The sequence below is a fragment of the Schistocerca gregaria genome, chromosome X, assembly GCF_023897955.1.
Source record: "Schistocerca gregaria isolate iqSchGreg1 chromosome X, iqSchGreg1.2, whole genome shotgun sequence".
Lineage (NCBI taxonomy): Eukaryota > Metazoa > Arthropoda > Insecta > Orthoptera > Acrididae > Schistocerca > Schistocerca gregaria.
Window position 1 is genome coordinate 301,633,518 of NC_064931.1, and position 26,887 is coordinate 301,660,404.

At 42.2% G+C, this 26,887-nt stretch overlaps 6 non-coding genes across 6 annotated transcripts; 5 read left to right on the forward strand and 1 right to left on the reverse strand.

Moving 5' to 3' along the window:
* Window positions 1–9,474: 9,474 nt before the first annotated feature.
* Trnaw-cca (transfer RNA tryptophan (anticodon CCA)) lies at window positions 9,475–9,549 on the reverse strand. The gene has a single exon. It is a non-coding gene; the product is annotated as a tRNA-Trp (tRNA).
* An 884-nt stretch (window positions 9,550–10,433) lies between these two features.
* On the forward strand, window positions 10,434–10,508 carry Trnaw-cca (transfer RNA tryptophan (anticodon CCA)). The gene has a single exon. It is a non-coding gene; the product is annotated as a tRNA-Trp (tRNA).
* Window positions 10,509–10,733: 225 nt separating this feature from the next.
* Trnaw-cca (transfer RNA tryptophan (anticodon CCA)) lies at window positions 10,734–10,808 on the forward strand. Its single transcript has one exon. It is a non-coding gene; the product is annotated as a tRNA-Trp (tRNA).
* A 525-nt stretch (window positions 10,809–11,333) lies between these two features.
* Trnaw-cca (transfer RNA tryptophan (anticodon CCA)) lies at window positions 11,334–11,408 on the forward strand. Its single transcript has one exon. It is a non-coding gene; the product is annotated as a tRNA-Trp (tRNA).
* Window positions 11,409–11,633: 225 nt separating this feature from the next.
* Trnaw-cca (transfer RNA tryptophan (anticodon CCA)) lies at window positions 11,634–11,708 on the forward strand. Its single transcript has one exon. It is a non-coding gene; the product is annotated as a tRNA-Trp (tRNA).
* Window positions 11,709–11,933: 225 nt separating this feature from the next.
* Trnas-cga (transfer RNA serine (anticodon CGA)) lies at window positions 11,934–12,008 on the forward strand. Its single transcript has one exon. It is a non-coding gene; the product is annotated as a tRNA-Ser (tRNA).
* Window positions 12,009–26,887: the final 14,879 nt, after the last annotated feature.

Below are 26,887 nucleotides of genomic sequence, written 5' to 3' on the forward strand. Positions count from 1 at the left end.
TTTTTGTTTACTGACTACAATCATAATATACTTCTTGACTGAAATCATTACCGCCATTTGAAGCTGAGATTTTATTGTTCTTTTATTTTACTATCACGATTTTGGCTATTGATAAAGTTTCAAAGGCAATTGCGAAAAGAAGGTCAATAAAAAACAGAGGTTTCTCAACGGCCTTTTTTCAGCGCAGCACTTAAAAATGGCTCTACAGCTTAGATCCCACACTTCTACAGTGGAAACAGCAACACTGAAATAAATGACTAATAAAAATTTACAGCCCAATTTCAGGAAATATTTTATTAAGAAAGGTAAAGATTTACCCTCACAAACTAAAATCAACTCTTATACCTTTGACGAACAAACTTAGGCTCGCCCAACACAGAACTTTCGCATCCAGAATTTCCAAGATATCTTAGCACCAAACCAGTTTAAGGAGAGAGAGTAATAGGATATATTCCCTCTCGTCTCTCATTTCTCTAACAACGTGTCATCCTGCTTGCTTACTTATTACTGACTTACCCTTTATTATTTTATTATATGAGACCATGACTCCATGAAGTAAAGCTTTGTTACAGCCTCATATAGTAGTAATATTTTCTTTTTAACTACGGAGCAAATATTTCATTTGATAAATTTATCGATTGTGAAATTTTTATATCCAAATTACATGAATACTGTCAAAGTATAACGACACCTGCAAATTTCAATGATAACATACATCCAATATCAATGCTTGTCAATTATCTTCCTGTAAAACTTCCATCTCATGGCAACAGTGCAGTAGCTTCAGAAATGTTAAATGATACATTAAATCGTGCCAGAATTAACTAAACAGTCTGGTTGCATATGAAACCCATGTAAATCAATATCCTTATTTCCTGTTACTGCCTACTACCTGGCACAGTTTGTACTTTAAAGATTTGGAAAGGCGTAACTGTTGGTGTGGGTTAGCTATAGCCAGGAGAAAATGCATTATTTCATAACCCATGTACATATTATCTGTGATGTCATAGCCGTCATCATCAAAATCATCATCATCACATGACACATCATGCCCCCTTCAATGACATCATCATGCTTCTCATCTCTTGCACACCAACCACTTCACATTGCCCTACTCATGTCGACCAGTCAGGGTGTAGTATTGTGCCCACCATTAAAACGGAATATCTAATAACAGTGTATTATTTCAGTGGACATTAAAATGAGACAGCTAATGGCAGTGTAACTCCACAGCCGTCATCTTGACCACAATTAAAAGTATCATTTTTTTCTTCCATGTTCTAAACTATTTATCCAAAAAACGTACTACACACACACACACACACACACACACACACACACACACACACACACACACACACACACACACACCTATACATTATCTATGGTATTAACATACACATAAGCAGTTCTTGTGAACGTACATGGTCCCATCTTTGCACCACACATTTTCTAAGTCAGAAGAGGTCCTTCAAGTAAATATTTCCACATGTGAATTACTCTGTGCCACAAAGTTATATCAGGATCTAAAATACCTGGAACACAAAAATACGGTGATTAATTCGAGTTCCACTGTGTTATTTCCACAAACATATACATATGTATCTGTGAAAACTGATGCCTAAAGTCATAGCCTATTTCTATTTGCATGTAGAATGCTATGAACAACATGTGGCTATAAGTTAACTCACTAATCAGGCTGGTGGTGACTTTTTTTCTGCCCGGACTTAGTATTAGCCACAATGGGCTTTCATATTAAATATTCCCAAATCCAAGTTGTTATAGAAAAAACATGATTCTTGTCAAGTGTCATTATATTAATTCATAGTCTAGAATGTCAGCAAGAGCACGTAGACTTCATTAGCAACATATTATTCATGTCAATGTTATTTACGTATCTTGTCAAGTAATACATAAGCATACAAACACACCGCACGTGCATGTTAAGCACAACAATGTTGCATCTACACTTGTACAATATATATGAAAATACGTAAAGGGTGTTGGCATTTAGGTCTGTGGCTGTGCTATTAGCGGTTCATAGAGAGACCTGTCATCACTCGAACTTTTTGGGAGTTTTTCAGTAATTCCTCACCTTATGAAGCACCGTTTTAGGGGGACGAAGAAAATGCATCATGTTCTACATCATAAAAATATAATCAAAGTTACTAAGAGATTAATTTAGCTTTTCATTACGTTTCGACTAGGTCTAACTGAGCTCATGCACAAAAAAAACTTCTCAGAAAGGCTACCACATTTAAGCAATTGTAACCATGGTGTCAAATCTCTCTAAAATTTTAGACATTGAATTTCTGTAATCAGCTACTAAATAGTATAAAATCTAGTGTAATCTCTAAAACACCATATATAAAATCAGGAAACATGTCACAGAAAAGCCAACTGAACGATTGCTATTATAGGTTTTGAAGAGAGCGTCTGAACGAGTTCTTTATTGTCATTTTTCACTTAAACTGTATATTTTTTTAACATACGAGGACACATTCGTAATTCATGGAATACTAAGTGTTTACAAACAACATGGCTATAGACAAGCAAGGAAGGAGTTTCCAGACACAGAGAGATGAAAGGTCAGTACCTTGAAAGTGCAATGCGAGGATCGCTAAATTTGGATATTTAAGCAAATATAAAATTATTTATTCAAAAAAATACGGATTTCGACTATGAACGTGCGCACCCACCCACCCACCCACCCACCCACACACACACACACACACACACACACACACACACACACACACACACACACACACACACACACAAACAGGTTTTTTTTCATAACATGTCAGTGTAGTTAGAGGTTGAAACCTTCCCGTCTAATATTGGATGAACGTTTGCTTGCTGACTGAACGCTGCGTCTCTTAAAATCTTTTAACTGCTGCTCTGTCAAGACTACCTGCTGATTATTACGACGAAACATAAAATGTGTTGTCGCCGTGGCCCTCAGTCGTTACCTGGAATTATTAAGACTGATTCTTACCTTTAATTATTTATACTGGATCGCCATCTGACTGCTACAGCAAACTGTGGAATGAATATACTTACTTCTCTTTAACATAATTATAAGCTGCTGGTGGAGTTTCATAATACTTTGTGACTGGAATTCTTTAAGTTGAAGTTAATTTAGATTTGATAAAAGCTGAAGCTCAGTTTAGACTTTTCTTTTAAGATAACAATAAATTCCGTAAAGCATTTACGTGAATGATTTTGGGATAGAAAATTCTTAATGCGTTTAATCTGGTAGAAGTTAACTATATTCTGAGAACGATCTTGACAAACAATTACAAGGGGCATAGTTCTTTACAAAAATTCTTAAAAACTAGCATTGCGCTACATATAGCGAGTGGCTGGCGAGCACACCGCTTCTTTCAAAGTGTTAATTCATACCTCGCTTACAGCGACCTCCTCTCATGTCTCGCTAGCTACGACTGCCTCGTCTCACATCTTACTCGCAACTGCTCGCTTCCAACGCTCAATGCTACAAAAGTGCGGTCTCGCCGCCAACAATGGTTTTTGGTGCAGACAATCCCTGCTACCATTACAGATGTATTACTGCGCGCTGTTTCCCGCTCTTTCTCAAAATGTATCTATGCGCGGTTTCCCGCTCTTTCTCAATAATACACAATGCAATTTAATTAACAAAACAATTTAAATAAGAAACAGTTCAGATAATTACATGCTAAAACAGTTTAAATACGCCTATTACATAATTACAAGGTTTTCGATAAAGAACAAAAATTTTATCTTTGCACCAAAATTTAAATAAGTCTTTAAATATTTAAGATTTAGAATGGCAACTACATTACTGCCACAGTGTAATAACATTCAATAACGTTAAAAAAATATTCATATAACATGCACCTACACCTACATATAGACTCCGCAGCCAATGTATTTTTGTGATGGGGGATACCTTGTACCACTACTATTAATTTACTTTCTTGTTGCAAGCGCAAATCGAGCAAGGAATATACAGCTGTTTATATGACTCTAAAAAATAGTTCAAATGGCTCTGAGCAGTATGGGACTTAACTACTGTGGTCATCAGTCCCCTAGAACTTAGAACTACTTAAACCTAACTAACCTAAGGACGTCACACAACACCCAGCCATCACGAGGCAGAGAAAATCCCTGACGCCGCCGGGAATCGAACCCTTATCTTCGAGATCCTTAAGCAAATTGCATGTTGGCAGCTGTAAAATTCTTCTGCAATCAACTTCAGGTGCCAGTTTTCGAAATTTTCTCAAAAGTATTTCAAGAAAAGAATATCATCTTCCCGCCAGATATCCTAATTTGAGTTTTGACGCCATCTCCATAACACTCGCATTTTCATCGAAATTACTGGTAACAAATCTAAGAATCTGCATCTGACTTGCTTCATTTGTCTTAATTTAATCCAGCTTGGTGGAGATCCAAAAACTCAAACAGCCCTCACTAATGTATCATACTAGTGTCATAAAGTTACCTAAAAGTCTCCCAGAAAACCAAAGTCAACCATTTGCCTTCCCTACAATCGTCCCGAAGTACTCGCTTCATTTTATTTCACTTTTTCACGTTTCGCCATGATATTTAATCAATCTAGCTGTCAAACAACACGCTAACAATGTTGTTTTCGAACATTATATAGCTATTCTTCCTGCCGACCCGAACTCCCACATTTTCCTACACGTAGAGGAAGCTGCCATTGAGCCTACCAACTAAAAATTTTGTCAGTCATCTTGTATCGTCCTAAATTCACACAATGATGACATCTTCCCATAGACCGCAGTATCATTTGGAAACAGATGCAAATTGATGCACACCATATGTGTCAAATTATTTAGTAACTGAGAAAACTTACAGGTTGAGGTATGCTGGTTATGACCAAAGTTAAATTATTGTACCACATTTTCGAGAACAGTGCACCTTGAAATAAAATATTTCCACACCTAAATTATCTGTATTAATTATCAAAAGACTTGGTACTCTTTCATTAGTACTACAGAAATAAATTATACGACAGCCGATTTCTGTACCACACATTAAGGAAAACAAAATAAATAAAAATTGGTTCTATAACATTACTAAATACACATTAATACTAGCGTTTTTCTATCCTCCAGATGAAAGAGCACTAGCCAATGAGAATTACCCAAGCCAATAGTGTTATCTCCATGTATGAATGTGTCACAAACGTCTCTCACTAGTCAGGGCCTCTAGCAGATGAAAACTTTCCTTATGTTCTGCTGGAAATGCTTACTTATACTGTCACACAGTGGGATCTAAATGACACTTTGAGAAATAGCATACAGAACAGTAACAATACCTATTCATTTAGATATGAAATGAGGGTGGGTATGCTATCAGACTATCCTCTTACAGTTCATTTTGAAAGTTGCCCAAAAAAGTATGGAGGTATTAACATCTCCTGCTGTTCAAAATGTTTGTCATGTTCTGATAATAAGGCCAAACTGTGGAAACTGCATCACACTTCGAAGAGATAGCACACTGAACAGCAGAAACACACGTTCACATAGGCAAGAAGTGAGGTTTGCTGTGCCTTCAGTTACCCACTTTCAGAGACTTCTTCTGCAATTACACTGTGTAGGTTTACATGACACTCTGCCCATAGATCAAAATACTACAAATTTTGCCCAAGCTACAGCAAGGATGTAACAAAACTCTATGCGGCAACAAAACTGTAACAAACAGTAAAAATGTAAAAGAAAATGCTCTACACATCTGGGTGTCACACCACAATGGTAAACAATTGTTCTAAACATTACAGTCTCACAGCAAATATGTAACATATTGCCCTTGGTGCAGAAAAATTGTTAAAAATATTCATTACTGAAAATTGTAACACATTATCCCATACATCCTCATGTTACGGCAAAATTGTCTCAAACTGCTTCACATTTCTCTATGCTACGGTAAAACTGTAACAAATTGCCACATTCATTCTCTAGTAATATTAAAATAGTAACAAACAACTCCATACAGCGTCAATATACAGGGTGATGCAATGATGGTCAGGTTAGAAGTGACTGCCATTACCCCTAACTATATTGGAGACGGTGATAGTCTGCTGAAATACAGGTATGTTGTCTACCACAGCTGTGAATACGAGTGCAGATCAAAGGTGGTCAATTGATACGGTTACTTCCTTAAACGCAAGAGAAGGTGTTGATGGCGAATAATTTACGGGATGACAGCATTACTGCAAACGACAATGGGTTCAGTGGTCGTCGGTGTATGTACAGCATCATCTTACAACAAAATTCTAAAATACTTTTCCATTGTTCAGCATGTAACAGCAAAGGTGGATACTTATGTGGCAGTAATAGTCAATCTGCAGGGTGCAGCAATGACAGTTAATTTACATGGTGGAGTTTAGTTAAAGTACTGCTGAGACATTAAGGATTTTGTTAGAGTTTTTGCCATAATTTATTACAGTGTTTGTTGTAACATATGTACATTCACACTGTAAACAGCTGGTGTTTAAGAACTATAGTTGACATGTCCTCCCCCATTAGACGACACCCTCAGTAGATGACAACCCTAAAAATTGACGCCCTAGTATCTGAGAAAACCTGCAGCTAACACTCCAAGTAGGTGACAGCCTCGTTAATATATCTTTTTCCTGTGACACTGTGATGTATGGGGCATTTTTTCACAAATTTGCTCTAATGTGAATCGGTTGGTTAAATTTTTGCTGCAACATAGAGAAGTGTGGATCATTTTGTTACGTTTAGGCTGTAACAGTGGGAAATTTGTTACATATTTATTTAACATGCGAAAATGTGTTAAACTGTACTGTAAAATGGACGAGGTGACATGTAGTCTCCTCTACATAAGAGCAGAAAGTGAGAACCATATGTACTGCAAGATAGAAATTATAGCCCAGCATGTATTTGCTGTATTGTTTGAATAATATTAAAAGTGGGTAAGTGAAAACATTACGAGCCTCTTTTATTACCTATATGAATGTGTGGTACTGCTGTTTAAAATGCTGTTTAATCGAAGTCTCCCGTACCCTTAGTTTCCAGTGAGTGTCGGCATATTGCAGCACCTACCAATAGCAAATAACATTTTGGACTACCAAATGGGGTTACTCGAGCTCAGTGTCTTGTGGGACGGGCAGGAGGGGCTTCACTTAAATGACTATTTGCCTTTTAAATCGGTTTTAGAGATGAGTTTTTGACTAATTTACACTTGCTAATAGCATTGTTCCCTTTGGTATTTATCATCGATAAGTGCACTTTAAGCTGTTGGTTAGATCAGCAATGTGTGTTTAGTAATGTTAAGGAGTCAGTTTTTACTTATTTAGCTTTCCTCAATTTGGGATACAGAAATCAAATTATGCACATCACTACCCACAGTTTAGATCTGTAGTGCTGATGTGTGAGTCAAATGGTTCAAATGGCTCTGAGCACTATGGGACTTAACTTCTAAGGTCATTAGTCATCTAGAACTTAGAACTACTTAAACCTAACTAACCTAAGGACATCACACACATCCATGCCCGAGGCAGGATTCGAACCTGCGACCGTAGCAGTCGCACGGTTCCGGAATGCGCGCCTAGAACTGCGAGACCACCGCGGCCGGCGATGTGTGAGTCCCTTGTGCTTTGATGGGTAACACAGACAATTAAGATGTGCTAATAATTAACTTGAGGGTTAAATTTTCCTCCCAAAATGCCGTACAATAATCGAAATTCTGTCATCTCTAGTCACCTTAACCGGTAATTTATCAGAATCACCCTTATGCTAGACATCTATATACATTATCTTATTGAACATTTTTGCCACGACAGAAGTGCAACTTGTGTTTCATGCTGGAAATTTTAGATATTTCGAGTACTGTTTTAATTTGGGTACATAGATAAAAATATTTTGATGTCGAAAATTTCTAACTACGCTGTCATACGTCGACAGAAACCCTATGTGTAGTTTTTTGTACTCGAAGTTTCTTCTTATTAAAAGTAATTGTCTCATGATTCAGAGCTCCAATTTTCTTGGTGGAAAGTTTTTAGTTCCGTGATACTGACATTTGATACCTGAGTGTACTGAAAGTTTCTCCCCTTTTGTCCTAGGCCATGTTTGTATATAAACATTTTTTATTCCATGATTCATGATGATCTTTTCTGTTATGATAATATACATTTTTAGTGGTACCCTGGCTTATACATCTCGTCGAGACAACTCTTTCCCAACCTATAATGGTGCTTGGCAGTACTCTCGTCTTTTGTTTGTGTTGTGTGATTTTATATCAAACAGTCTATAGCATTAGGGCTAATTTTTGGCTTTATTCAGTGTATGATTATGTCAATATACTTTGTAAATGTTATAGAGACCTTTGAAACCATAGATCCGTTTGGTGTATGTTGCAGCCTTCATCTCAAGTTTGTTTTTGTACGTAACCTCGACTAGGTCTAAATAAAATTTAATGAAAGATAAAAGTGGCCTATAATCGATTATATTTTTAATGTTGAACATTATATATAATCCAGAATGAGATTTTCACTCTGCAGCGGAGTGTGCGCTGATATGAAACTTCCTGGCAGATTAAAACTGTGTGCCCGACCGAGACTCGAACTCGGGACCTTTGCCTTTCGCGGGCAAGTGCTCTACCAACTGAGCTACCGAAGCACGACTCACGTCCGGTACTCACAGCTTTACTTCTGCCAGTATCCGTCTCCTACCTTCCAAACTTTACAGAAGCTCTTCTGCGAAACTTGCAGAACTAGCACTCCTGAAAGAAAGGATACTGCGGAGACATGGCTTAGCCACAGCCTGGGGGATGTTTCCAGAATGAGATTTTCACTCTGCACCGGAGTGTGCGCTGATATGAAACTTCCTGGCAGATTAAAACTGTGTGCCCGACCGAGACTCGAACTCGGGACCTTTGCCTTTCGCGGGCAAGTGCTCTACCAACTGAGCTACCGAAGCACGACTCACGTCCGGTACTCACAGCTTTACTTCTGCCAGTATCCGTCTCCTACCTTCCAAACTTTACAGAAGCTCTTCTGCGAAACTTGCAGAACTAGCACTCCTGAAAGAAAGGATACTGCGGAGACATGGCTTAGCCACAGCCTGGGGGATGTTCCCAGAATGAGATTTTCACTCTGCAGCGGAGTGTGCGCTGATATGAAACTTCCTGGCACATTAAAACTGTGTGCCCGACCGAGACTCGAACTCGGGACCTTTGCCTTTCGCGGGCAAGTGCTCTACCAACTGAGCTACCGAAGCACGACTCACGTCCGGTACTCACAGCTTTACTTCTGCCAGTATCCGTCTCCTACCTTCCAAACTTTACAGAAGCTCTTCTGCGAAACTTGCAGAACTAGCACTCCTGAAAGAAAGGATACTGCGGAGACATGGCTTAGCCACAGCCTGGGGGATGTTTCCAGAATGAGATTTTCACTCTGCACCGGAGTGTGCGCTGATATGAAACTTCCTGGCAGATTAAAACTGTGTGCCCGACCGAGACTCGAACTCGGGACCTTTGCCTTTGGCGGGCAAGTGCTCTACCAACTGAGCTACCGAAGCACGACTCACGTCCGGTACTCACAGCTTTACTTCTGCCAGTATCCGTCTCCTACCTTCCAAACTTTACAGAAGCTCTTCTGCGAAACTTGCAGAACTAGCACTCCTGAAAGAAAGGATACTGCGGAGACATGGCTTAGCCACAGCCTGGGGGATGTTTCCAGAATGAGATTTTCACTCTGCAGCGGAGTGTGCGCTGATATGAAACTTCCTGGCACATTAAAACTGTGTGCCCGACCGAGACTCGAACTCGGGACCTTTGCCTTTCGCGGGCAAGTGCTCTACCAACTGAGCTACCGAAGCACGACTCACGTCCGGTACTCACAGCTTTACTTCTGCCAGTATCCGTCTCCTACCTTCCAAACTTTACAGAAGCTCTTCTGTGAAACTTGCAGAACTAGCACTCCTGAAAGAAAGGATACTGCGGAGACATGGCTTAGCCACAGCCTGGGGGATGTTTCCAGAATGAGATTTTCACTCTGCACCGGAGTGTGCGCTGATATGAAACTTCCTGGCAGATTAAAACTGTGTGCCCGACCGAGACTCGAACTCGGGACCTTTGCCTTTCGCGGGCAAGTGCTCTACCAACTGAGCTACCGAAGCACGACTCACGTCCGGTACTCACAGCTTTACTTCTGCCAGTATCCGTCTCCTACCTTCCAAACAGTTTTAATCTGCCAGGAAGTTTCATATCAGCGCACACTCCGCTGCAGAGTGAAAATCTCATTCTGGAAACATCCCCCAGGCTGTGGCTAAGCCATGTCTCCGCAGTATCCTTTCTTTCAGGAGTGCTAGTTCTGCAAGTTTCGCAGAAGAGCTTCTGTAAAGTTTGGAAGGTAGGAGACGGATACTGGCAGAAGTAAAGCTGTGAGTACCGGACGTGAGTCGTGCTTCGGTAGCTCAGTTGGTAGAGCACTTGCCCGCCAAAGGCAAAGGTCCCGAGTTCGAGTCTCGGTCGGGCACACAGTTTTAATGTGCCAGGAAGTTTCATATCAGCGCACACTCCGCTGCAGAGTGAAAATCTCATTCTGGAAACATCCCCCAGGCTGTGGCTAAGCCATGTCTCCGCAGTATCCTTTCTTTCAGGAGTGCTAGTTCTGCAAGTTTCGCAGAAGAGCTTCTGTAAAGTTTGGAAGGTAGGAGACGGATACTGGCAGAAGTAAAGCTGTGAGTACCGGACGTGAGTCGTGCTTCGGTAGCTCAGTTGGTAGAGCACTTGCCCGCCAAAGGCAAAGGTCCCGAGTTCGAGTCTCGGTCGGGCACACAGTTTTAATGTGCCAGGAAGTTTCATATCAGCGCACACTCCGCTGCAGAGTGAAAATCTCATTCTGGAAACATCCCCCAGGCTGTGGCTAAGCCATGTCTCCGCAGTATCCTTTCTTTCAGGAGTGCTAGTTCTGCAAGTTTCGCAGAAGAGCTTCTGTAAAGTTTGGAAGGTAGGAGACGGATACTGGCAGAAGTAAAGCTGTGAGTACCGGACGTGAGTCGTGCTTCGGTAGCTCAGTTGGTAGAGCACTTGCCCGCGAAAGGCAAAGGTCCCGAGTTCGAGTCTCGGTCGGGCACACAGTTTTAATGTGCCAGGAAGTTTCATATCAGCGCACACTCCGCTGCAGAGTGAAAATCTCATTCTGGAAACATCCCCCAGGCTGTGGCTAAGCCATGTCTCCGCAGTATCCTTTCTTTCAGGAGTGCTAGTTCTGCAAGTTTCGCAGAAGAGCTTCTGTAAAGTTTGGAAGGTAGGAGACGGATACTGGCAGAAGTAAAGCTGTGAGTACCGGACGTGAGTCGTGCTTCGGTAGCTCAGTTGGTAGAGCACTTGCCCGCCAAAGGCAAAGGTCCCGAGTTCGAGTCTCGGTCGGGCACACAGTTTTAATCTGCCAGGAAGTTTCATATCAGCGCACACTCCGGTGCAGAGTGAAAATCTCATTCTGGAAACATCCCCCAGGCTGTGGCTAAGCCATGTCTCCGCAGTATCCTTTCTTTCAGGAGTGCTAGTTCTGCAAGTTTCGCAGAAGAGCTTCTGTAAAGTTTGGAAGGTAGGAGACGGATACTGGCAGAAGTAAAGCTGTGAGTACCGGACGTGAGTCGTGCTTCGGTAGCTCAGTTGGTAGAGCACTTGCCCGCCAAAGGCAAAGGTCCCGAGTTCGAGTCTCGGTCGGGCACACAGTTTTAATCTGCCAGGAAGTTTCATATCAGCGCACACTCCGCTGCAGAGTAAAAATCTCATTCTGGAAACATCCCCCAGGCTGTGGCTAAGCCATGTCTCCGCAGTATCCTTTCTTTCAGGAGTGCTAGTTCTGCAAGTTTCGCAGAAGAGCTTCTGTAAAGTTTGGAAGGTAGGAGACGGATACTGGCAGAAGTAAAGCTGTGAGTACCGGACGTGAGTCGTGCTTCGGTAGCTCAGTTGGTAGAGCACTTGCCCGCGAAAGGCAAAGGTCCCGAGTTCGAGTCTCGGCCGGGCACACAGTTTTAATCTGCCAGGAAGTTTCATTATATATAATGTTTTTCCCTGTAAAATTATGTGTGGTGTGGATACTTGTATCAGGTGCTCACAATTCTGCCTTTGAACTGCGAGGACCATAGTCTGAGATCGAAATGCCGAAACGCTATGTGTATTTTGCAATATACTCGGCGCATGGAGATACGATTGTAATTCTTTACATGAACAGTGTGTGCATTTGTGTTGCTGATGTATTTTTTGACTAGATTTGTAAATAACATTCACTTAGTTATTGTACTGCTGATGAAGCTTTTGTGTTTTTGCAAACATTTTAGTCACTGAATTGTCATTGTGACACTCTAAAGGTATAATAGAGCAAATTATATGCGAAAATGTTTAATTTGAGGTACCATTGTCCAATACACTAAGTGTGGTAGAAAGACTGAACTTTGGAAATTCACAAGTGCTATTAAACATGTCAGTTAATGTGATATATATATGCAAAATGTTTATCACACTAACTGACATTTGCATCTGCTCGACGATGCTTCTTGAAGACTTGGACTACCTGTGCTCTTTTCCAATCATTTGGAAACTTCCGTTCCTCTAGACACTTGCGGTACACGGCTTTTAGAAGGGGGGCAAGTTCTTTCGAGTACTCTGTGTAGAATTGAATTGGTATACCCTCAGGTCCAGTGGACTTTCCTCTGTTAGGTGATTCCAGTTGCTTTACTATTCCTTGGACACTTATTTCGATGTGAGCCATTTTTGCGTCTGTGCAAGGATTTAGAGAAGGAACTGCTGTGCGGTCTTCCTCTGTGAAACAGCTTTGGAAAAAGGTGTTTAGTATTTCAGCTTTACACGTGTCATCCTCTGTTTCAATGCCATCATCATCTCGGAGTGTCTGGATATGTTGTTTCGATCCACTTACTGATTTAACGTAAGACCAGAACTTCCTAGGATTTTCTGTCAAGTCGGTACATAGAATTTTACTTTAGAATTCACTGAACGCTTCACGCATAGCCCTCCTTACGCTAACTTTGACATCATTTAGCTTCTGTTTGTCAGAGAGGTTTTGGCTGCGTTTACACTTGGAGTGAAGCTCTCTTTGCTTTCGCAGTAGTTTCCTAACTTTGTTGTTGAACCACGGTGGGTTTTTCGCGTCCCTCACAGTTTTACCCGGCACGTACTTGTCTAAAACGCATTTTAGGATTGCCTTGAACTTTTTCCATAAACACTCAACATTGTCAGTGTCGGAACAGAAATTTTCGTTTTGATCTGTTAGGTAGTCTGAAATCTGCCTTCTATTACTCTTGCTAAACAGATAAACCTTCCTCCCTTTTTTTATATTCATATTAACTTCCATATTCAGGGATACTTCAACGGCCTTGTGATCACTGATTCCCTGTTCTGCACTTATAGAGTCGAAAAGTTCAGGTGTGTTTGTTATCAGTAGGTCCAAGATGTTATCTCCACAAGTCGGTTCTCTATTTAATTGCTCGAGGTAATTTTCGGATAGTGCACTCCATATAATGTCGCTCGATGCTTTGTCCCTACCACCCGTCCTAAATATCTGAGTGTCCCAGTCTGTATCTGGTAAATTGAAATCTCCACCTAAGACTACAACATGCTGAGAAAATTGATGTGAAATGTATTCCAAATTTTTTCTCAGTTGTTCTGCCACTAATGCTGCTGAGTCGCGAGGTCGGTAAAAGGAGTCAATTATTAACGTAGCTGTGTTGTTGAGTGTAACCTCCACCCATCATATTTCACAGGAACTATCTACTTCTACTTCACTACAGGATAAACTACTTCTAACAGCGACAAACACGCCACCACCGGTGCATGCAATCTATCCTTTCTAAACACCATCTGTGCCTTTGTAAATATTTCGGCAGAATTTATCTCTGGCTTCAGCCAACTTTCTGTACCGATAACGATTTGAGCTTCGCTGCTTTCTATCAGCGCTTTAGCTTTCGGTACTTTACCAATGCAACTTCGACAGTTTACAATTACAATACCGATTGCTGCCTGGCCCCCGCATGGCCTGACTTTGCCCCGCACCCTTTGAAGCTGCTGCCCTTTTTGTATTTACCCAAGGCCATCTAACCTAAAAGAAACCTCCCAGTCCACGCCACACAACCCCTGCTACCCATGTAGCTGCTTGCTGCGTGTGGTGGACTCCTGACCTATCCAACAGAACCCGAAACTCCACCACCCTATGGCGCAAGTCGTGGAATCTGCAGCCCACACGGTCGCAGAACCGTCTCTGCCTCTGATTCAGACCCTCCACTCGGCTCTGTACCAAAGGTCCGCAGTCAGTCCTGTCGACGATGCAGCAGATGGTGAGCTCTGCTTTCATCCCACTATCGAGACTGGCAGTCTTCACCAAATCAGGTAGTCGCCGGAAGCCAGAGAGGATTTATTCCGATCTGTAGCAACACACATCATTGTTGCCGACATGAGCGACCACCTGCAGATGGGTGCACCCTGTACCCTTCATGGCATCTGGAAGGAGCCTTTCCACATCTGGAATGACTTCCCTCGGTATGCACACGGGGTGCACATCGGTTTTCTTCCCCTCTCTTGCTGCCATATCCCAAAGGGGTCCCCATTACGCGCCTGACGTTGGAGCTCCCAACTAACAGTAAGCCCACCCTCTGCGACCGCCCGGATCTTGCAGACTGAGGGGCAACCTCTGGAACAGGACAAGCAGCCATGTCAGGCCGAAGATCAGTATCAGCCTGAGACAGAGCCTAAAACCGGTTCGTCAGACAAACTGGAGAGGCCTTCCGTTCAGCCCTCCGGAATGTCTTTCGCCCCCTGCCACACCTCGAGACGACCTCCCAGTCTACCACAGGAGAGGGATCATCCTCAATGTGGGCAGTATCCTGGGCAGCCAAGTCGTAGTCCAATTGGGGGATCCGTGCGACGAGCTGGCCGTCCCCAACAAACCCCCATCCGGACCCCCACAGTGATGCCCATTGGCAACAGCCTCAAGCAGTGTAACCGTAGCCAACACTGCCTCAAGCCGGGAGCGAAGGGATGCCAACTCTGCCTGCATCCGAACACAGCAGTTGCAGTCCCTATCCATGCTAAAAACTGTTGTGCAAAGAACGTCTGAACTAATCTACAGAGAGCACGAACAATTCGACACAAAATTTAAACGGTTATTAAAATAGAAGATTGCCTAGTAAATGCAGTAATGCTGCTACTTCCGTACTGCTGACACACTCTAGGCGCGCAGTCCGGAACCGTGCGACTGCTACGGTCGCAGGTTCGAATCCTGCCTCGGGCATGGATGTGTGTGATGTCTTTAGGTTAGTTCGGTTTAAGTAGTTCTAAGTTCCAGGGGACTGATGACCACAGCAGTTGAGTCCCATAGTGCTCAGAGCCATTTGAACCATTTTTTTTTTTTTGCTGACACACAGCTAGGCGGCGGAAGGAGTCTACGCGATTTTACACTATTCAGGTACTAAAACGCGATGCTACAACTCTCAAATACTATAATACGCCCGAAATTTATGAATTAAACAATGGAAATACCAAAAACACGCAAAGAAATTAAGAATTAAACTATGTAACAAATAAGTGAGCTAAGAGTATACGACTTGCTACTGCAGCTGCTTATTGAAAGGAGGCATGTTATGTCACATGGTGTTGATAAAGCCATTGATAAGGGGGGCATGGTGTGTGACACAATGCATTTGTCCATGTCACATAGGCCATACGTAGTAACGCTAACATTTTCAAGGTCATGTAAGTGCCAAGTGTGAGGTAATAGCTGTACTACCACTTGTTCGATCTACACCATTCGCTCTTCAACTGTCTTCTTCAACACCATATTTCAAATGATTCTAATTTAGTTTTAATTTATTAATGTTGTTCACAGAATTGAAACGTTAGGAAGTCATTTATGGAGATACTCGTCTGGATTGCAGCCGTATACGATGCCGAAAAGTGGATGGTAAAGAGTTCAGGTAGAAAAAGGTCTGAAGCATTTGAAGTGGGGAACTTTGGAGGAATGCTGACGTTGCGTGTTAGATTGGATAACTGTGAGACGATTTTGGGAGTCTTGAAAGTTATGCCAAAACATGAGAATATGAAGGGACAGGTTAATATGAGACTTCCTGAGGCATCAAGCAACCATTAGTATGTAATAGAGGGAAATGTGTGCTGTAAAAACTATAGAGAGAGACGAAGTCCTGACAACACTAAGCAATTTCAAATTGTTGCTGCTTTCGCAGTATTTATGCAATATTTATGAAGAGGCTTGCACAGGATAGTGTAGCGTGGAGAGGTGCATCAAGCAGTTCTTCGGACTCAAGTCTGCAACAACAGCAACAACAACAAGAAATAAATAAATTCAGATAATTCATCGGATAAGTTTTCAGTGATCTGAAAAAGTATTGTAAGACATTACTTTTTGCAAGCTCATATCTAAGGTTTTTCTGTTATTCAATAATGGAAATCCTCTACGTAAACGCCAACAACATAAATTACTTACTTCCATCTCATTTCTTCGAGCTGATCACAGTCAATATTTTATTTACATCTGACTTTCTAAAAGTAGTTAATCTTAGCGCAGATGGCAGAATTTTACACATACTCTCGTGAGTTGCAGTGGATGCTTTGTATACTTACAACTATCCACTGACTGTTACATAGTGACGTAATGGCAGTCATCTTATATTAATAGCTGTTAGACTAAATACATTAATTATTGTACGTCTTAACCGAAAACACACTAAACGCCACTTATATGCCACTCTGGGAAACATGGAGTTTTTAGATTTTTCTGAATCTTTTTTTACGTTGCAACTATTGCCTTTGTTGTGACTTTGCATGACTTATTTTGACCTAATGGATATCTTTCCGCTACAGTGATTCTAGCTCTATTTTGTAGTGCAACTACTTTTTTCCTAGGAACAAGCTTGAAAAGAAAAAAAAATTTGGCATATTCTCAGAAATTCACATCAATATAGCTCTGTCGGCTCTCAAGAATAATTTACTGGCGCTGACATATCGGTTCTTTTAAATACTTATTAAGAGAGCCTTTCACAGTTACAACTATGGATACTGTCACGGATCTCCTGTAATGTACCTGAGAATACTGAATGCAGCATCAAACTGAGTCCGTCCACGGTGCTTGTTTTTTTTTTCCTCGCTACTTAACATTTTTCATAGAGCAAAAAATAAAAAGTAAGTACTAGAGTTCCGGCTCTTTACGTTGGGACCAGATTTATGCAGCGCCTTATTTATAGAGTTACCTGAAGTGGAAACACAAATACTTCTTCCACAGAACAAAAGGATAAGTTATTGCAGTATTCGTCTTAGTTTCACAAATTTTCAAGTAAGCACCTTTCTGTCTCCTAGGATGGCGAAGGAAGTACTGAGACGGCTTTCTTCATTCACCTTCATGTTCCATTTTTATACAAACTGCCAAAACAGCTGTTGTCCATAATCAGTCGAGTGTGATTTGGAGAGACTATGCAGTACTGTAATGATGTCATCATAACCTGCTGCCACTACTAAGATTATTGCTACTAGGAATCATGGCAACAGCTTTCCGCAATATGAATTAGACCTTTTGCCGAACATTTCATGTTAAGATCGACATGAAGCTAAGTTTTATACTGCATTAACCTTTACTTGGGCTTGGAGTGAACTGTAACCTCATTAGTATGAAGGAATACAATCCTCTGATTCAGTTGGAAGGACTCAGAGTAACTCGTGAAACGTAATGGAAGAGAAAAGTGTTTGCGTGTTAGAGCTGTTTAAAATTGGTATGTTCTTCCGCAATAATACCATTTGGGGCAAACAAGAGAACGAAAAATTTTTTGACTAAGGATAATCTGTGCGACGTTTTATTGTAAATTGTGAAGTATGAAAGCAGTGGGTTGGTGTTCTGTCGGAAATGAAGAGGGTAAAAATGTTTAGTAGCAGTAAAAGGATAACGAATAAAGGTAAGCTGAGACATTTAGATATTTCCGACAGGATAGTATTTCACCTGGACCAGTCTAGAGAAACGAATCAGGCGCGATACCGCTAAAGGAGTCATTGCGGCTTGCGTGGGAGGATATAAAAACTGCCGATAAGCATTGCATTACGTATCACATTACCTCAATCTAAACGTATTTAATTGGACTTCAATAACAATAATAAGTCGTGCAGGAAGACGGGATGCCGCAACCGCAACCTGTTAGAATTTTCCGTGGTTAAGGGTGATGCGTGACTCAAGTTGTATGTGAAAATCAAATGAATTCTGTAAATGTTTTTTGGTAGTTTAACTAAAGGACATTTTAGTGGGTTAGCAAGTGGATGGACTGGCAGAAGTCATACCTCGGATGCGTTGTACGAGCAAGATGGTTCAAATCGCTCTCAGCACTATGGGACTTAACATTTGAAGTCATCAGTCCCCTAGACTTAGAACTTCTGAAACCTAACTAACCTAAGGACATCACACACATCCATTCCAGAGGCAGGATTCGAACCTGCGACCGTAGCAACAGCGCGGTCTCGGACTGAGCGCCTAGAACCGCTCGGCCATATCCACATCCATTCCAGATGCAGGATTCGAACCGGCGACCGTAGCAGCAGCGCGGTCTCGGACTGAAGCGCCTAGAACCGCTCGGCACAGCGGCCGGCTACGAGCATGATGTCCAAGATAACGTTCTGAAGAGTGGAAACCCATAACTGAAGCAGGTCTAAACTATTTAACACCACTTCTCAAATCTCTTCTCTAAGGTATGGGAATGTCTAGTTCTGTTTGTGTACAACGGTTCTCCATTACAAAGAGTATGATAAATGGAGAAGTTGTACTTTAAAGGAAACACAAGCTCATCGACATTACACTTATTCGTACTTTTACGTGATTTGCAAGCAGTGACAAGGAGTAATGTTATAATAGCTCATTACACAAACTTAATAAGCTGAGCAGAAAGAATTTTCCTGTTGGAACACTAGTGTAGATCAAATGGAGGTGTAACGCTAAATAAATACGACATTCAATGGAATAGATTCCCGAGTAATTAAATTTAAAAATTAGACTTTTGGCTGGTGGGTGCGGGATGGGGAGAAGGGTGGTCGTTATCTGGATTTTGATTACTTTTGCGATTTATAAATACCAATTTTCTGGGTGAGTTTTCAATTTATTCATCAGTTGCGATTGTAATTTCAATAATTTGTCATTTGAAAATATCGAAGTCACTGGCGGTATTACAGGAGAACAAATATTTCCGATAAAAAAAAGACATAACGTCTCATATATGTCACCTGTATCGTTCAGTCGGCTCATGGGCTACGAATGTAGGATAGACACGTGAACATCGAAAATTCAGATTGCAAAGAATGTAAACAATTTCTTAATCAAACATGCTGACTTAGCGACAGACCAGAAGGCACAGTGTTGCCTGAAATTCATGCTTTCTGTAGTTGCTACAAATTTCTACCATTTTTAAAATGCGATGTTTCAGTTAGTGATTTATTTGTAGGAAAAATGTAAGTGGTTCATCAGAATAGGGAACAAAATGTGATTGCCCCACCATATGTGCCTAAATAATAAAACAAACGTAATGCTATTGTTTTGAAAAGTGACGAGAATTAGAAATGAATGACCCACTTTGCAGCAGTGTGTGCACTATTATGAAACGTCTTACGGAATTCAACGACGTACTGAACTTGGATTCGAACCTTGAATAGTGCATTTCGTGGCATTTCTCTTACTGGGCGTTTATCCCCTCCCGGATCACATTCCACCTCTGCGGCTTTAGCACTGCCAGCAGCTCTCTCATACGGTCCACACCACCATCGGATATTCCCTACTCACTTGCATGACCTAAGAGCTCCCGGAAGGAAGAACATGTTGCAGATTTTAATGAAACATATCATCAGACCATTTTTTAGACCGACGAAAAATATGTTAAAGGTTCAGATCTGTCAAAGAGAAACACACTCCTCCTCCGCCAGGCAGGATGTATAAAATTCTGTGTGGCACGTTCTACATTGGAACTACAAACAGAAGTGTGAATACACGTCTGAGGGATCACAAGTCTTTGCGTATTTGGGAAAGTAGCAAGGACAGCTACAGCACAACATGCTCGTCAGTCAATAAATCAAAGAACCAGAGAATAAAGTATTCCCATACCAAAGAAACATGAAATAAAATGTTTCCGAGTTCCTATCTCAGTGGCGAGCAAAAACTAATAATATGCTTAATGCATTATGTTCCATAAAGATAACTATTTTGCCGTTGTTGGATTCATAAGATACTTTTCTCACCAATTTTCACGATACGTGGTGTTAACACCATTCTTCGTTTCCAGCTGATGCCTTTAGTTTGAGTGTGTCCAGAGTGACACACCAAGCATCAAAATCCGCTTATCCAAATCTCTGTGTGTCAGTGCCTTTGGTTGGTGTCGATTTCTGACTCGGAGGCAGTATCCGATTCTCCTTTGCTCGTGTGTCGTTTTGATTGTTGACCGTGAACCCCGACATTTATTTCCTTCTCTGAGATTTTTTAGCCAGTCGCAAACATGATCTAGTCTCGGATTCTCTTCCGTGCACTTCCATGAACAAGTCTAGCTTCTCCGTCGCCGTCTGTAGAAATTTATAACGAAATCTGATTCTGTGCTTTATGTTACTACACTATTTTAGAGTAATTCACTACGTTTGACTGACGAATCTGCTTTAGCTAGCTGAGATCGACGCTGTGCAATGCTCCTACATTTTTACCAACCTCTATACACTGGAAGCCAGATTAGGTATGCGACAGAGCGTACTTCGAGACCGCTAGTATGTATGCCTTTCCTGGTCGATTCACCAATGGTGCGCCCTGATTGCTCTGATTGCCCACTTATAGACATTTTGCGAGATTTAAGTGGGAGGAAATAGGATATTGTCTGAGGAGTGTACACCCTTGGATTATTAACAGAAAACTCTTTGTGATGCACAAAACCTTTTTGTAGATTCCACCACTGGAGTTTGATCAACATCTCCACGTAATTTCAAACGAGCTAGACGAGCCCGTCGCTGTAATGCGCTTCGTTGAATGTTCATAATTATATGTATCATGGCTACTAGACTAACGAACAATTCCGGTACCAGAACTCAGTTGAAAGTGGATTTTATATGTTATCTCCTTGATCAATGAATGGCGTACTTCTGCAGAATCAGTTTTTGCTATAACTGGGCCGGCCGCGGTGGTCTCGCGGTTCTAGGCGCGTAGTCCGGAACCGTGCGACTGCTACGGTCGCAGGTGCCTCGGGCATGGATGTGTGCGATGTCCTTAGGTTAGGTAGGTTTAAGTAGTTCTAAGTTCTAGGGGACTAATGACCACAGCAGTTGAGTCCCATAGTGCTCAGAGCCATTTTGCTATAACTGGACTAATGTAGTTCTTAACGGTTAAGATCATTTACACTTACCGAAATGTAATCCAGCAGTAAAGGAACTTCTCGACAAATCGTACTCTCTGCTCTACATTCATTCACGTAAAGGTTCAACTGAAAATCACTTTTGCGAAGCGCTGACCTTGTGCAGATCTTATATTTAGCTACAATTCAATAATGCTTCGAATGTTTGATTTACAAAAACATTGCTAGCGAAGAGTCTCACGGCGCCTCCATATCATACCACATACAGAGTGTTCCAAAACTGTTGCAACAAACTTCGACCAGTTGTAGAGGGTGTATTTAGGAATAACTCGACGATATGACCCAGTGTTAAGGAACGTCACGCAGCGACGCTACAGAGCGTCAAAGTCATAGGCGCCGGCGTCTGCCACTAGACCGCCCTTTCGGCAGCAACATCTACATCTAAATGATTACTCTGCGATTCACAGTTACGTGTCACGCAGAGTATTCATCGTACCATCCTCAAACTATTTCTCTACTGTTCCGCTGCCGGCCGCGGTGGTTCGCGGTTAAGGCGCTCAGTCCAGAACCGCGAGACTGCTACGGTCGCAGGTTCGAATCCTGTCTCGGGCATGGATGTGTGTGATGTCCTTAGGTTAGTTAGGTTTAAGTAGTTCTAAGTTCTAGGGGACTGATGACCACAGATGTTAAGTCCCATAGTGCTCGGAGCCATTTGAACCATTTGAATCGTTCCGCTCTCGAACGGAGTGTGGGAAAAACGACTACATCAATCTTACTGTGCGAGGTCTTATTTCTTTCGTTTTATCTCGATGACCATACCTCCTCTTGTAGGTTGGTGCTAATAGAATATTTTCGCAATCGGGGGAGAAATTTGGTGACTGAAATTGCGCGAGGAGATCTAGCCGCAACGAAAACTGCCTTTTTCTGATGATTGCCGCCCCAACTCACTTATCATGTCCATGGCACTGTTACACCTATTTCACGATAATACAAAATGAGCTGCCCTTCTTGGAACATTTTCATTGAACTTCGTAAATCCCATCTGATGCGTATTCCACACCGCACATCAATACTCCAGAAGAGGGCGTACAAGCATGGGGAAGCAGTCTCTTTGGTAGAGCTGAAAATATATCGCAGTCTTTGGTTTGATTTAGCCACAACATTATGTATGTGACCATTCCAGTTTAAAGTAGTCTTAGTCCCTAAGTACATCCTTGAGCCGGGTGCGGTGGCCGAGCGGTTCTAGGCGCTTCAGTCCAGAACTGCGCGACTGCTACGTTAGGTTTAAGTAGTTCTAAGTTCTAGGGGGACTGATGACCTCAGCAGTTAAGTCCCATAGTACTCAGAGCCATTTGAACCATTTTGAACTCGCGAATCTTGTTTGACGACTGAGCCGATACTCCACAGGTACGCTATTTGATTGCAAGACGCTTGTGAGGAACGGTATGACTGTGTCTCTAAATCTGTCATAGAACCCAGAGAAATTCTGGGCAGGTGTAAAGTACACCAGCGGAAAGACGCAATCAATATCTTCACTGCACGATAGAGTTGGTGATGTCACTCCTCAACCAAAGAAAACAAAGGAGGCCTCCCGTCTAGGCTGCGTACTAGTCGGATTCCTTTCATACAATAGCTCCACACGTAAGAAACATATACAACAGTACCTAAACACTAGAAAGTTGCACAAGTCGCACCAATACCCAAGAAAGCAAATGGGAGTAATCCGCTGAATTACAGACCTGTATGGCTAACGTCGATTTGCAGTCATAGCCTGGAAAATGTACTACGTTCGAACGTTATGAATTACTTCGAAGTAAATTATTTGTTGACAAATTGTCAGGACGTATTCATAACATATCGTTCGTTTGAGACACAACTAGGTCTTTATTATCACGAAGTAATGAGTGCTAACAACAGGAGACATCAAATTAATTCCATAGTTCTAGAATTCCACGAAAAAAGTGGTCCAACTAAAACATTCATATTTCTTTACGTACTACACGAATATGTAATAAAAATGGGGGTTCCTATTTTAAAGAAACGCAATTGATATCCGTTTGACCTATGGCAGCGCCATGTAGCGGGCCAACCATAGCGCCATCTGCTTTCCACCTTCATGCTAGACGAGTTTCGTTCTTTGTAGTTTTTTTTGTTTGATGCTTATTTCGTGACATCCTTGGCCCGGTCACTATCAGCGGACAACCCTATATATATATATTGTGTCAAACTGCATCAGGATTGACGAGCCACTGTACACAATGTGGCGATCCGATGACAGGGTGTGGGTATGGCGAATGCCCGGTGAACGTCATCTGCCAGCGTGTGTAGCGCCAACAGTAACGTTCCGTGGTGGTGGTGTTATGGTGTGGTCGTGTTTTTCAAGGAGGGGGCTTGCACCCCTTGTTGTTTTGCGTGGCATCACAGCACGGGCCTACATTAATGTTTTAAGTATCATCTTGCTTGAAGAGCGATTCGGGAATGACGATTGCCTCTTTTAACACGATCCAGGACCTGTTCAAAATGCACGGCCTGTGGTGGAGTGGTTGAACGACAATATTATCCCTGTAATGGACTGTCCAGCACGGAGTCCTGACCTGAATCCTATAGAATACCTTTGGGATGTTTTGAAGTACAAACTTCGTGTCAGGCCACACAGACCGACATCGATACCTCTCTTCAATGCAGCACTTCATGAAGAATGGGCTGCCATTCCCCAAGAAACCTTCCAGCACCTAACTGAAAGTATGCCTGCGAGAGTGGAAGCTGTCATCAACGCTAAGGGTGGCCAGCACCATATTGGATTCCAAAATTACCGATGGAGGACGAAGCGAACTTGTAAGTCATATTCAGCCAGGTGTCTGGATACTTTTGATTGCTAGACAAAAAGTGTGGAACAACGGTAACACATGTCAGATGTCAAAGTAACGTCGTACACATACACATACCACTGGCTGGCATGTAAATGATTGAAGCTGCAGTTCTCTGTGACAGGTAGATGGCCACCAGAGTCATTGGAGTTGTTCATGTTTAGTCTTTTTATCAGCCCTGGTAGAGCACGTAAGGAAAGTGAAAAATGTCAGATGTTGCATGATCACTGTGAAGGACATGGGTATGTAGTGTCCTTAAGTGAGAAAATATTATCAGCATCTCAAAAAGTTTGAAGAGGGTCTCATTGTAGACCTCGATTTGACCAGCTGGTCAAATTGTGCAATATCCAGATTTGTGAGGCATTTGAGAGTGACATTGGCTACATGATGGGAACGTGAGGGCAGATGGAATCTTCCGTCAAGTTGCGGTCGACCACGCTCTCTAGCACAAGAAGGATCACTCTGCTGTGTGCAAAGCACATCCTAACTCACTCGCATCTGCTCCTGCCAACCGAGAGCAAGTAACGAACTTCTTGCAACATTCTATGTAACCCGCACTATTGGTCAGAGAGTAGCAACGGCTAGACATTTATTTACTGTATCATTCGTATGCTGCCGTTAACAACACAAATCAAACGGCTACTTTTCTAGTGATGTCGTCATTACGAAGCCAGGACTGCTGATGAATGGCATTGCATTGTGCTCAGCGATTAATCACGATTCTGCACTACCCCAGAAGATCATCATTGGAGAGTATAGTGGCAACCTGGAGACTAGTGCCAACGTTAAAATGCTTTGGAGTGTGACAAAAGAGTTACTCCTGGCGTCATGTTGTGATGAGCCTCCAGGTAAGACATCAGGCCACCACTGGTGGTGTTTGAGGGACCTATGAAAGTACAACAGCACGTCGCGGATATCAAGGGTTCTCATAAGATACCTCACACGTGACAGTATCGTGGTGTCATGTTTGAACAGGACAATACTCACCTACACATGATAAGTTTTCTTATGAACTATCTTCGTGATGTTGAGGCAATTCAGTGGCCAGCAGGATCCCCAGATGGGTCCCTGATAGAACATGTATGGGACCACCTCGGACATCAAGTCCCTCCCAGTCCCAGTATCAAAGATATCAAAGACAAAAGATACTACCAGCTTGCCTCAGGAGTGGGCATAACGGCTTCACGACACCTTTTCCATTTGAATCCATGCATGCATCCAGACCACAGTAGATGTAACGTCATACTGGTAAGTGGGCTCATACTGTTAAGTCCATTATAGATCTGAGTCGGTACTGTATTCATTGAAATAATGTCACATTCTCTCTGAGCCTGTGAAGTTTCATTTCCTTTACTGCTTCCTTCGAGGTGCTTTATTTCTCTCGGCATGTAATAAACAATATCACATGAAACAATTTCTCCTAGTTGAGAACGAGGTGATGATGCTGACTTGTGGGGAGTTCTCAACCGTGTCATGCAGCTGATCCCTGAATCAGAACCCTTATTTTCACTAGGCAAGACCGAGAAACTGTTTCAAATTCTTATGGAGACAAACTTTGCATCAACCTGTGCACCACTATCTACAGCCACATGATTCTTATTGACAAACAGACGCAACTGGATTTAAGACTACCAGTTCTTTCGGACACCGTATTGTTTTCTATGTGAAATTTTTAAGTCTCAGAGATGGACATAAATGTAGCAAAAAATTTCGCGATGGGACTTTTCACACACCTATTTTTAAGGCACGCTCCAGTTTATACGCCAGTTTAGTGACAGTTTTCTTGAAATCACCAGGTGTTACGCTATAACACACGTTCCAATTTAGATATCAGTTTTTTAATAGTTAAATTGAATGCACCAGGTCCTATGCTCAACAATAATATACACGTTCCACTCACATTAATGTGACCACTGCTTATGTTCGACTTTCCGAGCAATAAACACTCACTAGGGCAGGAGCCAGCACTAGCAGCGGAGGGTATTTAGAAAGAGTGTGTGTGTGTGTGGGGGGGGGGGGGGGGGGGTCGCGGATAATATTGCAGTCGTTGTCGTAACGCGGAAACGGAACGATTTATGTGACGTCCAAAAATCCATGATCAACGGTTTTTGGGAGATGGGCGGAAGCATTTCCAAAACGGCAAAGTTAGTAAACCCTTCAGTTCCTCTATGGTTACAGTATACTGTGGATGACAAAACCGGCAGCGAGGCAACTATTGTGCAAAAGGGATCACAGATTACATAGGTGAACGAAGGCATGAGGGAATTTGCACTGGCGAATAGACGTGCAACTAGTGATCAACTGACCACCCAGATGAAGCAAGGGGCTACGAACATTGTCTCCTCAACGACCGTTCAGAGAACATTGCTGAGTATGGATCTTAGTAGCAGGCATCTAGTTCGTGCACCTATACTGAATACTGTTTATCGGCGACGAAGGCTGGAATTTGCTCGTCAGTTCCATAACTGAACTTCCACTGAGTTGCGACAGTTGGCCTTTTCAGATGAATCACGTTTTATGCTCCATCAGACAGATGGCCTTTGGCATTTACTGCCCTCCGACAGTCGTCGTAAGCGTCGACCCAGGAATTCCCTGGGTGATCTCGTCACTCTGGAATGGACAAAGGATCAAGATATTTATGCATCTATCGTTGGGGACCATGTC